The following is a 25,183-nucleotide window of genomic DNA, read 5'->3' on the forward strand; positions in this document are numbered from 1 at the left end:
TACAAAAGACCCAAAGCACACCCATACTGTATGATGAGCAACATTACATGTAGTGAAAATGAAAGTGAAGAATTTAATAAAAATTATGAGACTCTCAAGATGATTCTCAATCAGATAGAAATTGACATGGTACTATAAGCAATAAGGCATTTCATATAAGCCTAAAATGATAGTTTTCTCTCTCCAGCAGGCTGAAGTTCTAGTTGGAAACAAGTGATTTACATTAAAATGTTGTGTACTGCAAAGGTCATGAATGTAACGAGCAGCCTCCCTGGGCTGGCAGATTCATATTCTGTGGTGACTGCCTAGTGTCAAGGTGATGATTGTACCACATTAAGTAGCCATTAGGAGCTATTGAGACCTCTTGAATAAGAAATAGATTTGATGTTAAGTTTTATTGTGCTATAGTATAATGTAGCAATGTGAAGTCTAGATTAGAATAAAGAATGGAAGTGTAGTACTCAAATACCAGGGTATTCCATTAGGCCAGGAAGAGGGTAAAGTATACTTAAATTTGAACCAGAGGTGAGGAAAAATGAGGAAAGGGATAAAGAAAAGTCTGATAGAAGTAAAAGCTAATGACTAATGCATAAGTGAATTGGAGAGAAAGGTTAAGGTTAGTCCAGTTGCCTAGGAGATCAATTACTTTATGATGGCACGAAAAGAGATGAAAGTCAGGCAGTAAGAGAAATGAAGATGGATTCAAACTTATTCTTTTTAACCTATCAATTTTTATTTATTTCTGAGGAAGTCAATGAAACATGATGGTTTGGAAATCAAGAGAGAAAAAGCAATTAGTTCTCTTTTGGAGCCATTCACATAATTTATCTTGAGAAAGTATTTGAAACAAAAAAGATGAAATTTACACATGTTGTTTCATGCAAGTATTCATGAGCAAACAATAAATCTACATTAAATGTCTCCTATACCGTTCACATGTTCAGTATGGTGCCTTTAAATCAAGAAGGAACATAAATTTTGGAATCAATAATTTAGTACCAAACAAAGAATTGATTTAAAGTGATCATGGACTGGCCAGATGGCTCAGTGTATAAAGTCCCTTAGACCTGACCCTGATGACCTGAGTTTTGTTGCTGAGACTCAGTGGTGGAAGGAGAGAAGTGATTTATAGACATCATCCTTTGGCCTTCACACGCACATGCACACACACACACACATGCACACACCATGGGTACATTTCCCATAAAAATTTATATAAATGTAAAAATAATTACAACATTATAGCATTATGCAGTCAAAGAAGTCATTTTACACAGCTGTTGATTCTTCAAAGTCTTTACGTTTCTTCAAAACTCTTATTTGTCCTAGGTACTAGCTCTTAAGTATATACTGACTTGGTATTTGTTGTCCTGCCTTGAAGTCTTGTGATGTTAGAGGAAAGGTGAGCTCAGACCCTTCCACATATTGACCTGGAGAAGGATGAAGAATGAGTGCCTCCTACAAGACCATTAAGAAGAACAGTGAGGAGAATGGTAGGAGGGAAAATTAGTACTTCGTCCAGTTTACATCTCATTGTCCTTGGGAAGAATGAGAGTATAACAAGCAGGACCATGGGCAGCAATGATTTTTTGGAAGATAGACTCCCCTCTAGGAAGGAGCAGGAGGTTCATGAGTCTCAGGGAGAAAACCAGCTCCACACAAGACTAATTCTCAAGGTTACAGGAGCAGAAAACAACTCCTGTGGGAGGGGAGGATACTGACCAGCTGAGCTGCCCAGGGATAGCTCTGCTGCCTGCAAGAGTCTCTGAACAGTCTGCACCATTTACAATAGCTAGAAAATGTATTCAGCCTAGATGTCCATTAAAACATGACTAGATGAAGAAAATATGGTAGTTATACACAATGGAACTTTATTCTGCCATGAAGATAAATGAAATCATATTTGCAAGAATATTGATGGAACTAGAAAGAATTATGCTGAGCAAACTAAGCCATTCAGAAAGACAAATATCACATTTCTCCTCCTGTACAGAACAAGATTCATACACACAAACATGTGTGTGCATTCATACATGTCTCTCTCTCTCTCTCTCTCTCTCTCTCTCTCTCTCTGTGTGTGTGTGTGTGTGTGTGTGTGTGTGTGTGTGTGTGTGTGTGTTTGGGCATGTGTACAGTTCTGCGCTTACATCAGGAAAGTAAAAAGGAGATAAGGGAATCATGAGGGGAAAAGAAGGTTTTAAGGGAAGAGGAAAGAACAGATAATAATGGAACACATAGGAAATGAAAGCAGCAGGATTACTGTTTGCAGAAGAAAGGAACCAACGAGAAGGGGAGAGAGGAATGAAAAGCAGGAAGTCAAGGAGGGAGATGTGGCAGAACAAACTATAGTAACATGTGAATGACAGATTCCACAATGAAACCCATTACTTTGTATGATAACAAAATAAAGATGATGATGATGATGACAATGACAATGACATTGATGATGGCAAAAGAAATATCCTTGGATCTGGGTGCAGTAGCTCTTATGTTAACACCCAAACCTGAGACAAAAAGATTGTTGAAAGTTTAAGGTCAATGTGGCCTACATAGTATGTTCAAAGTCAGCAAGGGACAGATATCAGGACCCTGTCTTATGTCCAGTTCTATCACTCCCTCTAAACAACCAAACAAACAAACAAACAAACAAACACCAAGGAGAAAATGTCTAGGGTATTTAATAAGACACAGCTTTGAGTCTGTGAAGTTATTTCCAGATTTACTGAAGGAGAAACCTTGCCCTGCTTGTGGGCAACAAGATACCACGGGGCGATGTCCTGTACTGAAGGAGAGAGGGAAGATGACAAAGCCAGATAAGCACCATTGAGCCTCTCTATATTCTTCTTTGTCCTTGAAATTACTCCCTTTCCCCAAAAATGTTTTATTAAGTAGACTTGACATTTGGATTCAGAAAGAACTCCAGGTGCAGCTACTTACACCACAGTTACCAGTCACCCTTCATTTAGAGTCACTCAGCAGATGTGCATTCTTGAGAGGAGTTTCCAGAGGGAAAGATGGAGTTCAAAGACCGTGGTTCAGTTAGCTATTGCTCCAGAATTAAGAACCTCATCATCCCAGAGTGTAAGATAATAAGCCTTTGTTTAGCTTGTGTGTCTGTGGTAGACAATGTCTTCTCTAGGCTACGCTCAGCTCAATTAATTTATTTAGAGCATCTCTGCTCTATGAGTCTCTCAACCTCTCCTTCATGCTATTGGTGCAGCCCAGTCATGCTCTTCTCAAGGCAATAACAGAACAAGCTCAATGACAAAGATACTCTTTGAATTGCGATGGTATTGTCTCTTGATGCTAACAGCTATTGTCCAAAGCAAGTCACCTGGCTAAACCCTGTCTCAGTGAAGTGGGAAAATTTCTTATTCCATGAAAGTGAAAGAAATGAACCATAAGACACCACAGGAGAGCCAGGAACTTGTGAGTGCATACAGCTCGGGAGGCTTCAAGCCATTCTGGTGATATGAAAACACACAGAGGTGGGAAGAGCATGTAGACAGATGCACCCTGCAGATTGCTGAGGAAGCAGGGATGCTTGGCTGTACCCACCCGTACAGTGTGGTCTGCACACGAACTCTGTTGAATAGTTAATTTTGAAAAGCTCTTTTTGTAGTCTGTTTCTTTCTGGAGCTGAAAAGGCATTCCCCTGATTCCTAGAGAAATATTAACCGATGTTAACCTTAACCATACCAGTACCGTGTCAAAGCCGTTTGTACTGCCTGGAGATTTTAGGCATGCGCCTATAGCTGTGTATAGCTGGATTATTTAGTTTCTCCTAGTCTTTCAGTTTATGCTGGACAGCTGAGGGACTGATGATTGGATGTGCCCACATGATAAATTCTAGAGGTACCTCATTTAAACACATGCTTGTGAAGTCTGATCACGAGTTGAACTCACCTGAATACTTATTTGGTGTTAAATAAATCTCATTCAGTTATCTTATTTCTGACACTGAAACTAACTAACTAAATAGTTCTTCTGCAGAATTGCTTTTGATAATTCTTGCTTTGAATGTAGCCTTAACTTTGGTGTCAATCACTTAAAACAAAACCATTTTTTGTTGTTTCTCAGACACATGGAAAGTGAAAACATGCAAACATTTCTACCTTCTAAATTTGCAGCCCAAATTAGCAAATCTGAGAAAGTCTTGGAGGGATTATCTTGGTCTGTTTCTCCTCGTTTCTTAGAAAAATATGCTGTAAGTCATGAACCACCATTACATACTCTGTGTTTGCCACCGTTACTGTGGCTGACAGAAGTTTTAAAGTACCGAGGAAGTGTGAGACAAATGTGAATATAAGTACATTTATCTGTTTGCTCTGTGCATCGTTTTCAGACCAGAAGCTTTTGGCAGAGGAGATCTGTAAGTATGTGCAAACTGTGTATGATAATTCTAAAATGCCAGGGGAGTCTTGAATTTTGCAAGAGGTCTTAATGACTCCCAAGACAATGTAGTATAACTTGGATCTGGTTGAGGGAATGTATACATTATGTTCCAGGAGAATGATTGCAGGCTGCACTGTAGAAAAGGGAAGGCTCCCAAATAGTCTCTCTAAGTTGTTGAATGGCCAATGGGGGGATTTAGCTTTATGAATTGCATTTTTTTTTCTCTTTCAGCCTAACGGAATCAGAGTCAAAATGGTGGAGTAAGAATAGAGTTACAGAACTATGTTTAAATTGTATTTATAATGGTCATAGCCTTCATTTTCCGTTTTCTGAGCAAAAGGGCCCAGACATAATTTCTTAAAGGCATATGAGATCAGTTGAAATAAATTGGGTTGGTGAGTGACAATAAAACATAAAATAACAATATACATTGTGTAAAGGACTCAGATAAAAATCTTAAAAGTTGGTATGGTAGTTTAAAAATAGGGTCTAAAGAAAGATAAAAGGATCATCTTATTTCAGTGAGTTTAGCAAAGGAACTTTCTTAGGAATGTTACTCAATGCTGTTTATTAGGAGGTGTGTTTATACTCCCCACCCTGAGTTCTAAATACAGGTTGAGTATCTTGTATCTAAAATGTGTGGGGTCAGAAGTAGTTTAAATTTAGTGTGTATATCGAGTCTGAAATATATGCATATCCATAATATTGAGGATGTAATATAAGTTTAAACAGAATTTATTACCCTTTCCAAGTATGGTGATGTACATAAGAAAATCATTTAAAAGTGTTTATTGATTTTATAAGTTACCTCCATGTATGTGTGTCCTCAGATCCCAGGAGAAGGCAGCAGATCCCTTGAATCTGGAGTTACAGAAAGCTGTGTGGCATCTGTGGGTGCTTGGAACTGAAACACCCTCTTCCTAGTCCTTTGCGAGAGCAGAAAATGCTCTTAGAAAGCCATCTCGCCAGAAACAATTTTATAAAGTGTTTTTGTATAATGTTTAATAGTGTGATATTTTCCACTTGGGGATCACATTGAATGATGGTTCAATCTCTAGGACATTTTAACATCTAGGTATTTGATTTTGTTGTAGAGTTACATATAGCTCTTAATGTTCTTTACACATTTTAGATATTAATCCCACATGGTTTGAATTATATGACAGTGTTTTCTATCACTCTGTAAAGGGCTTGTTCTGTTCTGTTGATATTTTTTATTGCATTAAAATATTTACTTTATCTATTTGTTTCTTTCGTTGCCTGTCTTTTTTAGTTTAAAATTCCAGAAATAATTGCCAGATCTAATGACAAGATGTTTCCCTTGCAGACATGTTCAGAGGTTTGCCTTCTAGGTATCTAGGTATTTCATGTTGGAAATACTGACCATCACAAGTTCACTTCTATCTACTTGACACCCAAATATAACACTTTTAAAACATAATGTTCCACTTTTTGTCTCTGTATACTCATGGCTAACCATAATAAAATATATCCAGCACAATTTCAGATGTCCCTGCAGTCTTTAAAAGTTTGTAATTCTAGTAACCAAAAACATTGTCCTGTAAGCTTCATTTTGTTATTGCTGCTATTAGTATATTCTGGATTATGTTTGTTCTTAGGACAATGTTGCCCTTATAAAATGAGTTTGGAATAATTATGTTTTCCGTTTTCTGAATAATTGAAAAAAGAAACTGTTCCTTTTTATTTAAAAGTTTAATATAATGGATATCAAAAGCTTTCATTCTTAGGCTTTTCTTTAGTGAATGACTTATTACTGAATCCTTCCTGGTCTGCTTAGATTTTCTGTTCCATCATATTTTAATCTTGTTAAGCTGTGCATATGTAGGATCATGTCCATTTCTTCTAGTTCCTCAAGCTCAATGATCATAATAGTTGTAATGATCATTTTCATTTCCTCACTTTTAGTTGTAATAGCTCTTTTATCATCTTTGATTTGAATACCATAATGACTACCTTTTCCCAGTCTCTATGTGATGAAAATATATAAATGAGCAAGAAGAAAAACATTGGATATTATATGAATGCATAGAAATCAAACAACTTAAAATTATGGATCAAGGACGAAATGAAGAGGAAAATGAATAAATTTTTAAAACGAATGAAAATGAGAACATAACGTAAGAAAATATATGGAGTATAGTAAAAGCAGTGCTAAGCGGGGAGCTTTTGGGAATGAAGTACTTTATCAAGAGGTCTCCAAAAACCTATTCCTGCTCATTTGGCAGCTCGGAAAAGAAGACTAAACTAAACTCAAATATAGAAGACATTAGGAAAAATAAAGTTCAGAGGAGAAGTTAGAAACTGAAAAAAGTTAAAAAAATTAACAAGTTCTTTCAAAATACAAGTAAAATTGGCAAACCTTCAACTATGCTAATTTTACATGAAAGCTGATTCAATTAAATGAAATCAGAGATGAACTAAGTTTTCTGTAATATACACTGAAATATATCCATCTTCATGATGTAATATACACTGAAATATATACATCTTCATTCACATGGAGACATTCAGTTTTCTCACCATCACCTGTTGTAAAGACTCTCTTTTTCCGTTTAATCAGAAAATTGTCTGTGTGTTGTGTGCATGTGTGTGCACATGTGTGTTTGTGTGTGACAATGCCATATATGCATACATGGAAGCCAGAAAGCCACATCACATGTCTCTCCTCTAGCATTCACCACCGTGTGTTTGGAGACAGGGTCTTCCACAGAACCTTGAAATCACCTTTGAGGCCAGATGGTCTGGCCAGCATGGCTCAGGCATCTCCCTGTTGCTACCTCCTAGCACTGAGGATACAGGTGTGCATCCATATCTGACGTTTTTTACATGGATTCTGGGATCTGACTTCTAGTTCTTACTCCTGCACATTAGTTTCTTTTCCCACTGAAACGTTTATTCAGCCACCTCTCTACATTTAATCATGTTGGTGTCTTTATAAAAAATATTTTTACTACATGGATAAGGTCTCCTTTGCCCAATCTGGTTTTATTATATGGCCTTATGTGTGTGTGTGTTTCTGCCATTTCTACACTGGTTTCCCCTGTGAGCCCAAGTGAGAATCTTCTTAGCCTAGATTGTGCTGACATTATTCCCTGCAAGTTTGTTATTCAAATCACGCCATCTACTTTTTTCTTAAATCACTAACATTACAGGCCTTTACCTCTGATTGTCTTACTTCTGAAATGTACTAAGGTTTTTATTATGGGGATTTAAGTAAGGTATAGTTTTATCCATGTGAATATAATGATACATAGACCAAGTTATAGGGAATATGGAAAATCTTTTCATTATAATAATGAAAATGAGCTTCTAAGCTAAGCAGTATTTCCAAGAAAGATTCAAAGAGCTGGGGTTGAAGGGACACACAGGCAATTCCAGCACTCAGAAGGTAGAAGCAGGTGGATCTCTATAAGATATATAGAGCAGGTTGACTTGACCTCGGAGGTCTACTCACAGAGTGCTAGGCTAGCCAGGGATGCATAATTAAAATTTATCTAAAGTTCAAAAGATTTCTTTAAACTGATGGGATTTTTCACTTAAATGTATAGACAGCATTACTGTGCATTTCCAAAGGTTGCCTGTTATGCAGAGCATGTGGAATTCTAATATTACTTTCAGAATGAAATTGATGAATTCATGGACCATTTGATATTGCAATTTGTGTGTGTTTCTTATACATGTGTTCGTGTGAGGATATTCATGTGTGTGTGTGTGCATGTGCCCGTATGTGGGCATGCATCTGGAGGCCAGAGGTGACTGCATGTTTCTTAATGACTCTCCACTTAACTTTGAAATAGGGTCCCTCACTGAAGCTGTGGCTCATTGTGTTAGTTAGGCTGGCCAGCCAGGGAACCCTATCCATTCTCTAGTACTGAGCTCATATATTCACCCTACTTTGTCTGGCTTACGTGTGAGGGCTAGGGACACAATGCAGGTACTCTTGGTTGTGTGACAAGTACCTTACTGACCGAGCCATCTAACCATCCCCTATCGCAATTTTTAAAAATAAATAAAATTTATTTATTTAAAAAATAAATTAAAAAATAAAATTTCTAAAATTTATTGTTCTAGTAAATCAAACACAACAATGTTTTTGAGAATGTTTACCATTTTTATAAATGGTGTTATTCTAACGTATATACCTACTTCGGCCTATTATTATGTTTGTGTTTCTGTCATTTTATATCTATATGTTAAACAACTTTTACTTTACTAGATAGAAGCTGCCAACAATCTAGGGATGCCTGAAATCTGGAAAAGACTGAAAATGACTCCATTTGAAACATCAATGATGTCTGATTTGTTTTTGTACTAAAAATTATCAAAACTATTTGACTTAAATAAAATGTTTGCATCCTATGCTATGCATATGGTAAAATAGAGCACTCTCTTTACACTTAAAAATATGACTATGTTACAAAGAGTGGACAAAGGAACGAATGGTTTTGGAAAACTAAATTTTGGTAACAGCACAATGTATCAGCCTTCCCTGGACACTGATGCTGGCAATAACTTCAGAAAGAGGTTAATTTTAAAAAGCAATATTTCATGGCTTTGTCAGTTTTCCCCAAGGCCTCCTTTAATCCTCCAATCTTCAGGTTATTCTCTTGAAGTGTCTGTCACATCACATGCCTGCTGAAACTGGTCTTAGTATTCCCAGTATCTTTTAAGACACCATCTTTTGTTGGGATTTCAGCAGCCCCCAAAGCAATACCTTCATTCTCTTGTGAAATATTTCAGGTTTACAAGGTTTGATACATATATATATGGCTTAACAGAGTTCAGTCAGGAATGCTGTGTTAAGCAGGGAAGAATGCGTGAGAGAGCATTTTGGAATTCATTGTCTGACAAATTCTGATTTATTTGTCATGGGATGGTCTGCTCAAAAGCATACATACAAATAATGCTGTATAAACTGTGTAGGACATATTTAAAAATATAGGTGTATATAATAATCAGTAAAAAAGGAGGGACATGAATTTGAAGGAGTGTGGAGAGGGTTCTATGAGAGGATGTGTGGGGAAAAAGAGAAAGGAAAAATGTGGTTATATTATAATCTCAGAAATAATATAAAGTAAATAAAACTGAGTTTTAGTTTTGAGACTAGCTGGTAGGAAGGATCTGAAAACAGTTGGGGCAGGGGAAACATGATCAAAATATATTCTATGATAAAATTAATGAAAGCTATCATTTGAAAAAATATGTATAACTTATGTATAGAGAAATTTTTCAGTAAAAAATCCCAAAACATGAATTTTAGTAAAATATAACTTAGGTTTTTTTTTGTTTTGAAATTAGTATACTTGGAGCACACATATTCACTACTCATATTTTCAATTAGTTAAACAGAAATGCTTTTTGCTTATTCTTTTAAAAGATAAATTCCATTTTATATTATGCTACATAGTAACCATCAAAAGAAAGAAAACATATAAACATTTTCTCTGTCAATAAATATTTCTGTATTTGCCATTTTTAACCAGCTCTTTGTTGAAGTTATCAACATACATAAATTAACGTATTATCATGCATGTATTTCAGCCCTTTAGAAAATGGGAGTAATCTCGAGGTTTTATTTAGTTCTGTGAGACATCATGTGAAAATCTAAGATTGGAATTTACTGATCTAAGAGATATCCATGCTGTTTTTAAATGCATCTCTTCTAGTTTCTTGCTTATAAATAAAAAAGCAAGAAATAAGCAAATAACAGGTGGTGACTGACAGCCCGACCATCACGGGATCCACAAAAGCCATGCAGCTCTGCCCTTCTGTTGATTCCTTGCTTCTCTGTCTCATTTGCCTGTAGCTCTTCGCTAGTGTCTCAGTCGCTGAATTGTCTGGTTTTTCTATATGTCTCTCTGCATCTTTTCCCACACATGGAGTGTTTTGTGTATGTCTGCATCTATGTGCATCTGTGAATCAGTCTCTGTTTTCTTTGCTTCTCATTGGCCCTCTGCAAATGTCTGTTTTTTAGTGTCTTTACGACTGTTTGTGACACAGATCTGTGTATTTCTCATTCATTGGGTCTCTCTGTTCATGTCTGCAAAGTGTGTATCTCTGTCTCCATATCTCAGAGTCTGGTCACGTTTCGTGTCTCTTGTAATTTTTTTCTCCATATTCATTTATGTTGCCCTTTGTGAATCTTTGTTTATGCACATTTGTTGAATGTCCTTTCTGATGGAGGTGAAGAAAGTAGTAAACACAGTAAAGAAATCCCTTTCCTTCCACTCTTTACCTATGACAGAAGAGAAAAAGGCACACCCATATTCCAGGAACTGAAGTATCAGAGGGTTCTTACCGAGGGGCAGTCAGCTGGCTAGTTTCCTTCAGAGGAGTAAAATTGCCAGACAACAGATGTGTCTCTAATTTGATGGTCGGAACTTTTTGAGTATTCTTGTGGCATTACATAACATAAGACACATATGTTAATTACATGTCTTAAACATACATAATGTCAGAGAAAAAGGCCTAACACCAAGGGAAGCTTCACTATTTCTCTTATCTGGAGAGTAGACTAATACTTTCACAATGACAGCACAGGGTCACTTGTAGTCCATATTGTGGATTGCCTTGGCGGGCCACTTAGTCTAGGGTTAGTAGCCCGCCTGGCAGTTCAGTTATTCCAGGGTCACGGAGAGGCACTACCTGGAAGATATGGGCTAGGAGACAGGAAGAAGGCCATGCATAGTTTGTCAGAGCCTCCGTTTATTAGGGACGAGATACAACCTTTTATAGGGTAAGGAGTTGGGGGGATGGGCACAGGGTTCTGGGCTCTTGCCGCGTGGTTCACGTTGGTCACATGGTCCTCGTTGGTCACGTAGGCAGGAGGTTATCTTCGGTCAAGTCACAGTAGGCCTGGAAGTTACAACTAGGAGATGACACACCTAGTTCTCTAGATAGTTTGGAATGTGGGGTGGGTTCCGCTAACAGATAGCTCTCATTAACAACCAATTTGGGTGTGGGGTAGGCTCTGTCAATAGAACCATTCTTAACACAATTAGGGGTGTGGGGTTCTCTGCAGACTCCCCAGGGTGATGGTTCCTGTAATGATTTTAGGAGGAAATTGGCTCCTGACAGATCCCCCTTTCTTTTATAAAGACAGGCAGCTATTAAGTGAAGGGCATCAGGTCAGAGTCCAACCATGGTGTCAGATCTAAAGGAGAAGGGACTGGGACCAAGGAGAGACCCTCCTCTCGAATGGTGAAGCAATTTACCTCTCCTGGGAACAGAGGGGTGCCTTATGATTCTTAGGTCTAGTGGGGACCAGGTCTTTATCCCCCTTACCCGTCTTAGGATTCCCAGTATCCTGTCTTAGGTTGGGGGAAGTTCTGCCACAAGTCACCCGTCCTTGGAGCTCCTCAAATGAAAGGTATCTAGCGAGATTTAAAATGAACAGATCACAGGGAGTCCTGTCTTAGGCTATGTGGAGGGCACTCCTCGTGCCTGGCACCATGCCATTGTTGAGCCGGCCAGTACAGCCTCTGTATGGTGTGCTGTTCAGGCGAGGATCCACACTAACTCCCGTCATTGGGCCCCTGTGTCTATCATTAATGAAAAGACTGTGAGTAGCTCCTCAAACAAAATATAATGATATAATTTTGGGCACCAATAACTCCATCTTCCAGACAAGAAGAAAGGGCGTTTTCCAAACCCAGTATTCACCTTTTTATCTGGCCTTAGGTATCCTCCTTCCTAAATGCCTACTCCACAATAAGATTATGAGTGCTGCCTGCCAACAATTAGGGCAGTGTAAAAGGGATCTAAATCTAAATTTTTTAACATATGCATTAAACCCAAACATTTTACAGCGTGTGTCAAACTTTTCCCAACATCTATAAGCAGTATAAGTATCATTAGATCAATTGTAGTAAGGGCACAATGATATACATTGTTGTTATCAAATACCACCAGTTCCAGTCTCTGAGCAACAGAGACAGGAACCCTAATCTTTCCCCTTTCTTAAGTGAAGAAGCATTAATATTTTAATTAAAATGAGTTTTGTGTCCCAAAGATTAAAACTGTCTGATGTTTAGTCCGCATCAGAGGATTCCTGAGTGAGGTGAGCTGGAGTCAGCTATCTGAAGCAGCACATCCTGGCACTCATCTCAGGCGGGTCTCCCTGGACTCTCTAGGGGCAGAATTGACACCCTGCAGAGTGGTGTAGCAGGTTTTGTTATCAGTCACTCCTCTCCTTGGGGGCAGGAAAGGCCGGACCAAGGACCTCTCCCCAGTCTCCTCTGGAACTCCTCTGTGGGCATCTGCAGCCTCGACATCAGATCCAGCTTTTATTTTCTTTCTGTGAAAAAGGGCATAAACATATCCTCGACCCCAAATATAAATAGGTCGGGTTTTTTCATAATGCATTGCAAGGGCTTTTCCACCTTGCCTTAGCAAAGGATAGCTTGGTGTTATCATGCCAGATCCATTTGCATCAGGATCTGCTTGCAACTTTTTATGAGTTGCTTTTAAGGAGCCTTATTACGCTCCACAATTTCTTTTTTATTAGCCATATATGCAGTTCTTCCATTGGAAAAGCCATTTGTAAAATTTAGCACAAAATCCTTTAAGGGATTTTTTGCTATAACATTAGCAAAATACAGTTGTGTGAATTGTAGCAATGATCTTGGAAAAGATTATTGTTTTTTAGCCTTTGAATTGAGCAAACATAATTGTCCAGGAATCAATCTTAAAATTATCAATGAATCTATTGTTTAGTATAAGAAACATTGATCATAGTCAATATTTTGTCAAACCATTTTTCAGCTTTTATCCTGTTGATTTATATTTTACCTGCTTGAGTACCTGTTAGGCAGCTTTCTTTAAGCTCTCTATTGGAAACTGTTTTTTTTTTTTTTTTTGTAAGAATTTTACCTAGCGGCTCAAGGTCTTCCATAAGAATATTATAACTAGGGCTTTAACCATTGTATATCTAATTAAAAGTTTATAAGATATCCTCCTCTTAAGTTTTAAGTCTGCCTTGCAGATAGGAAAATGGAAAAATGAAGCATTTTTTGACTAATAATGCTGGCCTCATTAGACACCAACATGTAGAAAAATGAAAATAAATCTATATCCATCTCCATGTACAAAACTTAAGTTTAAATGAGCCAAAGGCCTCAGCATATAAAAATTATGTTGAACCTCACAGAGAAAAAATTTTTTGAAGTACATTTTGCCACATTTCAAACATAGCCTCCGTGGCATAAACATTTGGAGAAACCATAAATCTCCTGAACTGAGAAACTTTTGTATAACAAGACTATATAGTGGGAAAAGATCTTTACTTATCATAAATCCATTCCAAAAATATATGAAGAACTCAGGAACTTAGTTATTAAAAATTTTAATCCAAAAAATATTTGTTATAGACCTAAACTGAAAACTCTCAGACGAACTTAAAAAATGACTGAGACATTTAAAAATGCTCAAACATAACAACCTTTAGCCCTCAGAGAAATGCAAACCAAAACTCCGAGATTTTATCTTATATTTGTAAAAATGACCAAGATTAAAAATTATTGTTAACAATTTATGCTTAAGAAAATGTGGGTAAAGAAAAAACTTTTATTGCTGGAGTGTAAACTGGTGCTGGAAGTGCATACTGGCACAGCCACTTTTGGATCATACCTAGTATTGAAAATCCTGGATAAACCAGACTCTCCCAGCAGGAAGAGAAGAACCAAAAATCCAGGGCCAGCCGCTTCAGCGACATTGCCCTAGGAACCAGCTGAAGACAAAGCCTTGACCTGGAAAAACAGGTTTTCCAGCTGCAATTATCACAGTAGTTTTAGGAACTAGGGGATTAGGACCTTGGGAGTGGTCCCGAGGCAGGAGAGCTGTCCTCCTGCAACCATCACAGGATTTTTGGAATTTATGACCCTCCTGGACCACTGGGGTGTGGCCCCTTACCTCAAAAAATTCTTTCTCCTGGTCATTGGGGGTCCAACTCCTCCCCCACCAACCAAGGCCACGTGTGCGACCTCAGCAAGGATGGTCTCCGGGCCCTTGCCATCTAGAGACCCAAGTGAGAGTCTCCCCAGCATTGAGGGACCCTCATTTTGTCTATTTTTTAAAATTAGGCAAATATCTACCTCAAAACTTAGCAATACCCCTTTTGGGCCTAAATACAAAGTTGTTTGAACAAACCACAAGGACACGCGTTTAGCCATACCCATAGCGGAACCATTTTATCATAGCCTAGAATCTGAAAATAACCCAGATGTACCTCTTTTACACCTAGGATAAATGAGACATCATCCTTTTAAATATCCATGAATACCACAAAATATCTTGGAGTAACTCCAAGCAAGCAGGACAGAAGTTTTGGGTCCTGTCATCTCTGCCTGTGAAGGCGGAAATGTTTTTTATTTTTAACCATTATCATTTGTTAGAGTATAACTCTGGCCCTTGATAAATTTAATTAAGAGGCCTGAGGCCTGAGTCTCAGCATTCCACCTTGAAGCCACACCTGGCAGCAGGAAAGGACCTCAAGCTGAAACAATACGACTCCCACCCAAGAGCGGGCCATACAAATGGAAAAACTTGTAGGATAAGAACTTTAAATCTTGAAAGATCCCCTACTTTTTTGCGAAAGCAGAAGAAACATAGCAAAAATGACAATTTCACTGAAAGCAGTTTACAGATTCAGTGTAAATGTCCATTAAAAATTATAGCAACATTCCTCACAGAACTCACAGATTTAATGTAAATGTTCATTAAAATTATAGCAAAACTTTTCACAGAACTCGAAAGAACAATATAGAACTCAAAAGAACAATCCTCAACCTTATACGAAAGAAATAAAAACTCAGGATAGCCTAAACAATTCTAAAAATCCTCTGAATATATCACAATCTTTGATTTTAAAACTTTTTTACAGAAACACAGTGCTGAAATTAATCTACCTTAGATATAAACTTCTACATCTACAAACCAAAGATTTTTTACCAAGAAGCAAGATTTTTAAAATGGAAAAGAAGCATATTTACTGTCCTAAATGAAGCTGTAGCTTTGAGTCTAGATTCCTGTATAGCAAACCTGCCTGTCAGCTTTCGCTCCATATGGCAGGGGGTTAAAGACATAGGCTCTCTAGCCCTAGCAGCCAGCCTGCTTGGCAGGCGTAGCTGTGTGGATTGTACCCTAACTTCTCGCATCTCGAGGGACTCCCTTTTGAGTCCTCAAGCAAACACATTAAGCAAACACATGAAGCAAACACATAAATCTCTGTTTTTGACTCTTACTCCTCTCTCCCTGAGTGATTGATTAAATTCCTGTATGAATTTCTCTTCCCTTGAAAGTCCCATATCTTTTTGGACGACGGTGAGCGTGCGCCTACCTTGTCCTGCAGATCTGTCCGAGTTCTACAGCCGCAGAACCTTCTCTTTTCTTCTTGTTGTCCCGGGACTGCGCGTTGTCGTCCGATAGTTGACCGTGCTCCGTGTCGCTGGTTCGGGCGCCACTGTTGATTGCCTTTGCGGGCCACTTAGTCTAGGGTTAGTAGCCCGCCTGGCAGTTCAGTTATTCCAGGGTCACGGAGAGGCACTACCTGGAAGATATGGGCTAGGAGACAGGAAGAAGGCCATGCATAGTTTGTCAGAGCCTCCGTTTATTAGGGACGAGATACAACCTTTTATAGGGTAAGGAGTTGGGGGGATGGGCACAGGGTTCTGGGCTCTTGCCGCGTGGTTCACGTTGGTCACATGGTCCTCGTTGGTCACGTAGGCAGGAGGTTATCTTCGGTCAAGTCACAGTAGGCCTGGAAGTTACAACTAGGAGATGACACACCTAGTTCTTTAGATAGTTTGGAATGTGGGGTGGGTTCCGCTAACAGATAGCTCTCATTAACAACCAATTTGGGTGTGGGGTAGGCTCTGTCAATAGAACCATTCTTAACACAATTAGGGGTGTGGGGTTCTCTGCAGACTCCCCAGGGTGATGGTTCCTGTAATGATTTTAGGAGGAAATTGGCTCCTGACACCATATTAATTCCTACAATCTTACAGCTTTCCTAGGGTGTGACCATCAAGCTTAGAGTAGAAGCACATACATCTCACACTCTTCAGATGCTGCTGCTTTCGTCATTAAGGCTGCTGTGACTTTACAGCAAAGAGTGGGCCTGCCTTATTGTTCTTTGCATTCAGAGCTCTGGTCTCTTAGAGCAAATTTCCTTTTATGAATTCCTCTTGATAAATCCAGGGAGGACACAGTGCATGCTATATAGATACACTTCAGGACATTGTCACAAGGCCATTATAAGCTTGACTCTCTCTTAATTATCCTCCCCAGATTAGATTTTTATTTCCTTGATATTATCCCTTTTCCAGTTTTTGAAATTTTCTACATTTTGTTAGGAATTGTCTCCATGGTATCTTCTAATAAAATACAGTTTCAATGTTTCCAAAGATGTTTCTAATTGTTAATGACAATTTGTTAAGGGCTCGGATAAAAAGGCAAGATTTTATAGGTATCTGAAAGAAAAGATTGGAAGCTAAAACCTTGGGTACCAATGCTTGTGCCGGGTCAGTGTCCTTGGAGGAGGTGACTTTCAAAGCTATTGCTCACATAAAAAAATGAGGAATTCTGGGTCATAATTGTTAAGTTATAATTGTACCCTAAAATGTTTAGTCATCATAGAGAAATATTCATTGAAATAAAATTGCACATTAGCATTCATCTCATGATAGCTAAAGAACTAAGAATCAGACTCCTTCCTGCTCATTATGTCATCTAATAAAACTTTAGTTTGTGATATAAAAGTATGCCTGGAGTTTTATCGTGCATGTGATTTCTAATTTGGTTTAGTTTGTGATTTCTAGTGTTAGACACTTAAAAACGTTTCCTAAAATATAATTCAACAGAGTAGAACTCATTCCTCTGGGTAGAGGCTGATTAAGTCCTTAATTTTGTCTCATTATAAATTCTTACAACTTGGTTTATATTCAATTATTTACAGTGCATAAGTTGCCTTTTTCACACATCAGAAGATTTATTCTAATATATTTGGAGTAGAGAAAGTTTATCACTATCAGATTTAGTGTTTGGTTTCATAGATCACAAACCACCAATGAAGGTGATGGTTACCAAGTTAACAAATGCCTACTGGCTGGCCAATTAGTTGTTTTGAAGTACAATAGTCATGTGGATATACAATACTGCATCTTTAAGTATTCAGAATATCTTTCCTAAGAGGTCGATTCAGTACAAGATCATAACTAAATTCTATAGGAAACAGATTGTAAAAATCAGAGAGAATAACAAGTATAAGATATTCGATGTGATGGCTAATCTTAGCTGTCAACTTGACACACCTGGGAAGAGGGATCCTCAAGTAGGCAATTGCCTTAATCAGATTAACCTGTGATCATGCCATTGGGGTATTTTCATAATTGCTAGTTGATATAAGAACAGCCCAGCCCACTGTGGGAATTATCATTCTTAGGCAGCTGTGTCTGGGTTACATGAAAAAGTGTCTTGAGCTATCCAGAGATTACAAACTTGTAAGTAATATTTCTCCATAGTCTCTGATTCAGACTCTATTTCCAGATCTGTGGGGATTTATAAGAAAATGACTCCCAAAGGGAGTGAGACTATGAGGAGGTGTGGCCTTTTAAAGTAGGTGTGGTTTTGTTGGAGGAACTATGTCACTATGAAGGAGGGCTTTGAGGTCTCATATATGCTTAAGCCACTCCCAGTATCGTGGATCACTTCCTTTTGCCTTTAGATCAAAATATAAGGCCTCTCAGCTTTAGCACCAAATCTAACTCCTTGCTGCCTTGCTTCCCACCATGATGATAATGGATTAAATTTCCAAAAAGCTAAGTGAGCCTCCAATTAAATGTTTTCCTTCTGAGAGTTGATATAGTCATGGTGTCTCTTCACAGGAGCAGAAACCCTAAGACAAGTTCCTTGTCTTTGAGTTTCTGCCTTCATTTTCCCTTGATGATCCTCTAAAAGATGAAATAAAACTCCTTTCTCCCTAATTTGATGTGACTCAGTGTTTTAACACAGCAACAACCCAAACTAGGATATTTGGCTAATGTTTGAATAGGAAAGTAAAACATGGATTAAATTCTAAGATTGTTTCAAAGGAAATATTGAAGAACATGCATTTTAGGAATTAAAATAAGTTGTGAAAGACGTCTATCATCAGAATTTTTAGCTCTACATGTCAACAGTACTGGTCCTAGTCTCATTTAAGTTTCAAGTAAGTCTAGCTGAGAAAGATATGGGGTAGCACAATGTTACCAACTCAGTGATGATCATGACTAACATAGGGAAACATTTGAAGGGGCTAAAGTGGAATCAGGGTATCCAAAATCTAATTTAAACTCTCTTTACTGTTTTTTTTTCATTTTATTTTATTATTTCTATTTTAGCTGCTGTGCAGTGCTAACAGTGGCTGACGATAGCACTAACATGGTGGTTTTCATTAGTCTTAGCCTTTACAAAGGAAATGTTGCTCTGTGTACTGAGATGCATTGGCATTTGCCGTTTACGTAGTCCATATCTTATGGCTTCTCCTCCCCATGACTGTCCTTCTTTCTAATTTCTTTTACTTTTGATATTATAATATAATTAAACCATTTCCTCCACTCTGAACTTTTCCATATACCCATTCTTGCTCTCTTCCAGAATCATAATCTTTGTTTTCAATGTTACACACATACACACACACACACACACACACACACTTCCACTGTTTTTCTCATACCTATCTTCAACTATTATTATATAAAATAGTTATAAAATTAATGATTAGCCTAGTAGATATTTAAGAGGGAATACAGGAAACAGAAACTTGAGGTGGGCGTCATGGAAGCCATGGCTATACGGCAGCAGATCGGTGATACTGACAATGGTCACAGAAGTAACAAAAGTAGAATGATGGTAATAAGGATGGCTGTAGCCATGACAGCAAAAGGACATGATAAAAGACACAATAGCAATGAGAGGTAGCTGATAAGTTCCAGAAAGTTGCCAGGGCAAAAGCAAGAGGAGTGGAGGAAGTAAAGAGAAGGTGGTCCTGTCTCTCTTGCCTGCCATTGTCAAATGCTTACCAGATGGTTCCCAATCCCTGAAGAGCTGATGCAGACCTGGGGAAGACAGCTGTGGTCCAAGGCGACATCTAGCATTTAGTTATATCTGAGGATTCGTGAGTGAGTGCATAAGCCTTGTGCCCTGGGGTTCTCAGAAGCCCCTCGCTGTGGGTTTTCTCTTATTTCTCCATTCGCTAAAGCACTTTCTTGTTACTTAGTGCTAGTGAGCCTCTTATAAACAGGTTTCTACCAAGTTATTTCTGAAAGCCAGTCTTTCAACAAGGACTTTCAATAAATCCAGGTCCATTTTGAGTGCTAGCGATTGGTTTAAATTGTTCCTGTCATTTCTGCTATGGCTTTCATTCACTCAGTATTCTGGAGTGTGTGTGTGTGTGTGTGTGTGTGTGTGTGTGTGTGTGTGTGTGCACGCACACATGTGCACACATTGTTTTTTCCTTCCATTCTGTATATGTTTAAATAATCAACTTTTCCCCTTCAGATCTCTATTTTTATAAATGTCAAAAATAATATAATTTCCCAGTTATTGCAATGTAACAGTTGCTGAGTTACATTCTGTGTCCTCAAATGAAGCTTTTGATGTTAAGAGACAACCAGATAGGATGAAACTAATGTCCCTCCATCCTAACACACAAGAGTGATTGCATGGGTTCTTTTCAGAACTTTAGGAACTTGCAACAAAATGATTGTCTCATATACATGATATATACAATATATATTAGAAATTAATCTCTAAAATTTTCCAATTAAAGAAGTCTCAAGCTATTGCTCATACTAAGTTTCTGGCTGACTTTATCATGTCTTACTTAGAAAAAAAGTGCTTTGGGTTTTCTTTTTCTTTGACCTTGTTTTCTGTGTTGCTAGGTATCAAACCCAGTGCCGGACTTATGCTCCATCCCATGAATATTATATTATTAAAAATGTATTTTCAATTTTTAAATTAATTTTTAAAACTTTTTGAGATTGTTATTAGAAAAGTAGTTACATCATTTCCCCTTTCCCTTTAAATCATTCTCTTTAAACCATGCCATATGCTCCTCTTTCTGTGTTTTAAATTTATGGCTTCTTTTACATTAAGTAATATTACATACATATATGAGTAGGTATATCTATATATATCTATATATATATATATCTACACATATATGCATTCATATATATTCCTAAATATATAAATACAACCTTTTCTGTTGGCATAATGTTACTTGTATGTGTGTTTTCAGGGCTAACCATTTGGCATTAGATAATCAGTTTGGTGTGCTTTTCCCAGGAGAACTGTATTTCTCCAGCTCTCAGTGTTCATTAGTTGCCTGTAGCTTGAAATCCCCCGGGCTTTCTGCTTCCACATCATCACGCCTATTGCCGCTGTCCTTGTTCATCTCATTTTTCAGACAGTCACATACGGGAGATTTTATGGGTGTAGCTTAGGACATTCCTATGAACTACAACAAACAAACCTCCTGATCTTCTGGAACCTATAATTTTTCTATCCCTGGTGTGGGAAAATGGTCTGTATTCTGTCAATTATATTCTAAATAAATGCTGATTGGCCAGGCAGGAAGTATAGGCAAGACAACCAGGCAGGAAGTAGAGGCAGGTCAATTAGAACAGGAGAATTCTGGGAAGACGAAAGCCCATTCTTCTGCAGTCCTGACCTGACCACAGAAGAAGCAAGATGGGACCGCTCCACCGAAAAAGGTACTGAACCTATGGCTAGCATGGACAAGAATAATGGGCTAATATAAGAGTTAATAAGAAGCCTATGTTAATGGACCAATCAGTTTATGACTGTGGGAACTGGGCAGGACAGAAAACTCAGACAACAAATACCCCCTTTTCCAAAATTATTTCTTAGTCTTAGGTTGTGTTGTAGATATATTAACTGTGACTAGACTCCATAGCCCTGTGTTTTAATTGGTTGTGGTTTTGTCTCCTGGACTCTGTCTTTTGCAAATAGAAGTTTTCTTGATGAGGGATGAAGACTACACTTGTCTGTGGATATAAGGACAGATATTGAGAGTGAGGGGTTTAGATAGGATTACACTTTTTTGTAAAGTGGTGGTTGTAGTTAGTCTTAGTAAAAGTTCTGTGAAGAGATATCATGACCATGGCAACGTTTATAAAGAAAACCATTTAACTGGGGGCTGGCTTACAGTTTCAGAGGTTTAGTCCATGGTGAGAAGCACGACAGCTGGGAGTATGGCAGTGTGCAGGCAGACACGGTTCTGGAAAAGGAGCGGAGAGTTCTACACCCAGGCATTAGGAAGAGAGACATCGATGGTTCTGGCTTGGGCTCTTGAAACCTCAAAGATTACCCCCAAAGGCACACTTCTTCCAACAAGGCCACACCTATTGAGGAACCTGCCTGACTCCCTATTGAAGGCAGGATCCACTATGCTTTATTGTTAAAAATAAGTTCTACTTTACTGAGTTGGTCTCTGTTTCCTGGAACATGACTTTTGCCAACCTATGACCTTGACTTGTTTTTGAGAATACCCTTACCCTCCCTGATCCTCTTTCATCATCTCCATCCCTGAACCCCGCTCCCCACCTTGGTGACCACATGATGTTTTTGTTTTGAGATTTTTCTATATTTCCTTATTTATCCATTGTCATTCATCTCTAAAACCACTTGTGTTTTTATTCCTTAACGGGGGCCAAGAAATGGATTTAGGCCTACTTTCTTAACCCAATTTAAGAGGCAGTTGCTGGCCAGCTCCTAGGTGCATCCCCCCTCAAAAAATAGCTTGTTTTAAATTTGGTTCAAATGTGGTAGTGATCTTATTATCACCATTGGGATTAACATCATATCAACAAATATTGTCCCTCCCTTAACATTGAGATATATTAACCTATGGTGAACACATGGTTTCTTTTGAGAATTTTTTCTGCATTCCCTTATTGCCTCATTAGCCTCATTGTCTCTCTTCTGTAAACCTGCTTTACAACTACTCACAGTTTTGCTTTTTAAAAGGGGCCCCGAAATGGATACAGGGATCTTCTCTCTAACCTGATTTAGGAGGCAGTTGCTGTCCAGCTCTTGGGTACACCCCAATTGAATTCAAGTTTCCTTCAAATTTGGTTCATATTGTGGTAGTGATCTTATTCTTGCTGGTGGGATTAACAAGGACCTCCATGTAGGGAGTCCCACAGGCTTGGACTCAACCGTTTTCCTTAAATATAGGCAAAAATTCCACAACTCCTTTCCTTGTGCATCCTTCATGACTGTAAAACCAATACCAACTACAAGGCTGAAGCTGACAGTTTACACTGCTCCCTTGAGGTAAATCCTGGTTCTTTCCTTGAATTATATCTGCATTATTTAGGTGGGGTCTTGGCCTCAGGCTCTCCCTTTTTTTATTCTGCTATGTGTGAGACCTCACTTTTTCTCTATCAGCACAAGCCTTGACCCCAACATTTATTCTCCTGTTGGTCTTTTATCCTCACACTACATTTTGTGTTTCTTTTTGGCCTGCTTGCTCATTTTTATTGTGGAGCTCCATATGAGTTATTACTAATAACCACATGACAGAATCAGTATTAAGCTGCCTTGAAATCATTCTAAAACTTTTCAATTTACCCTCATGGAGATTTTTAGGACAAAAGACAAAATGTAACCAGAGACTTTGCCAAAATACCAAAAGGATGGTCTTTAGCCCAGTAGTGTGTATTATTCCCCTCTGAAGCCTCTTGATCTGTGCTTCTGTAGTCCACACCGCCCTCAGCACTACTGTCTTCCAAGCTCTTACTAAGTCTATTAATCCCTGCTTACAACCTTCACTGATTTCCTAGTGTAATGCTTCGGAATCCTTCGCATTCCTCCAAAGCACAGCACATTCAGGTCTGTCTGTCACACTAGTAGCCCCTTCCTGGACCCAGTATCTGTCTTAGTTACATCTGTTTTGCTGCGATAAGACATCATGACCAAGACAACTTAGAGTGTTGTGGAGTTCCAGATCGCCAAAAGACCACTGCGACTCTATTGAGATTTTAATCAGTCAAAAAAAATGTTTTTAAGTTGCAGTTGACCACAGCCCCTTTGGTGGATTCAGGACTGTGGAACTGTCTGAAGCTGGGTGGGGGATTTTAAGATCAAAAGCTGCAATTATACAATTACTTTATTCTTGTGGATGTGAACTTCTGCAAACCTGTTGTAACACCCTTGGTTTTAGTAGTTGTAATTAAGCAAGTGTACAGGAGCCAAATAAGCAGTTAGTTCATTACCTCACAACAGTTATAGAATTTGGGGAAAGGGCAAACAGTGAGAGCTTTAGTGGACATCAGTTCTGGAAGAGTTTAACAGACTTAAACTTCTGAAATTGTTTTAATAAACACCTGTTGTTGACAGGGCCAGCGTCAGGTTTCTAGAATGGTTGCTTAGGTCCAAAGGGACTCAATTTAGCTGCTACAGGAGAAAAAAGATCACTGTGGGCTTATGGTTTCAGAGGGTGAGTCCAAGATCCTAGTGGGGAGGGAGCAGGGCAGCCTGTGGGCTGGCATGGTGCTGGAGTGTGAGATCACATCTTAAACAACAACCACAAGGCAAATAGAGAAAGCCAACTGAGAAAGTCTTGGGCTTTTGAAGCCTCAGCACCAAGCCATGGTTGTATATCTCCCACAGTGAGGACACACCCCCATACCCTTCTCAAAGAGTCCCACCATCAGGGGGACCAAACATTCATATATATGAGCCTATGAAGGTCATTCCCATTCAGTTCTCTTCCTTATTTCATTTTCCTTGCTTATTCCTTCTAGATTCTCTACATTAGCTTCAAATCCTGTTATTCTGACTTCTGTTTGATTCATTCTACTTGTAAGTCTTTGAGATTTCAAGTTGGGTTACTGGATTTTTCTATTTCATTTTCATTTTATCTTGAGTTCTCTACAGTGCTTTTATCTTTTCATTGAATTCTGTTGTCAGGTCCTAGATTGTCTTTGTCATTTCCATAAGACTTATGTTTGTGTTTTCTTAGGTATCATTCAAATATTTACTCTCTTTATTTTTCCTTAATTTTATGGCATTGTATCATTGTGTCTTCTTTAAACTCTTTGATTTATTTGATGAAACTTATGATTATTGTAGATATTATGGTGTTTCAAAGTAAACTTTAATATTATAATGTTAAATATTATTTGTATTTTATTGAATACATTATTGTCAAAGATATAATAATCTCTGCTTTCATATTTGCTTTTATAATCAGCATAAAATCATCTAATTACTTTTGTTTTATGATTGTCAGTGACCAGATAGCCATAATTTAGTGAACCTATATTGGCTAATAGAAAATTTAGGTTAATTATTCTTGAAAGATTATCTTATGAATCCAGGTCTAGCCTTGAACTTTTTATGTAGCCAAATATGACCCACAGTTTCTGATCTTTTGCTTCTATATCTCAAGTGCTGGGATTTAAGCAATGTACCACTAGGGCAGGTGGTGGGAATAGAACCCCGGGCTTTGTGCAAGCTGAGCAAACACTCTACCAATTGAGCTATAAACTCAATCCTCAGGTTAAATCTTGATTCTTTTGAAGACAAGAGTAACACCTAAATATTTCTTAGAATTTTGGAGGAGTATCAAGAGGCATGAATTCATAAAGATCTCAGGAGAATGTTTCTTTCCTGAACTGAGTCATATAATCTGTCCCCTATTTCTTTTCCTGGCATCCATGTACGTTTAACCATTCCAGACTTCAGTAACCATTCCGCCTCA

This window comes from Microtus pennsylvanicus, chromosome 5 (genome assembly GCF_037038515.1).
Source record: "Microtus pennsylvanicus isolate mMicPen1 chromosome 5, mMicPen1.hap1, whole genome shotgun sequence".
NCBI classification, from domain to species: Eukaryota; Metazoa; Chordata; class Mammalia; order Rodentia; family Cricetidae; genus Microtus; species Microtus pennsylvanicus.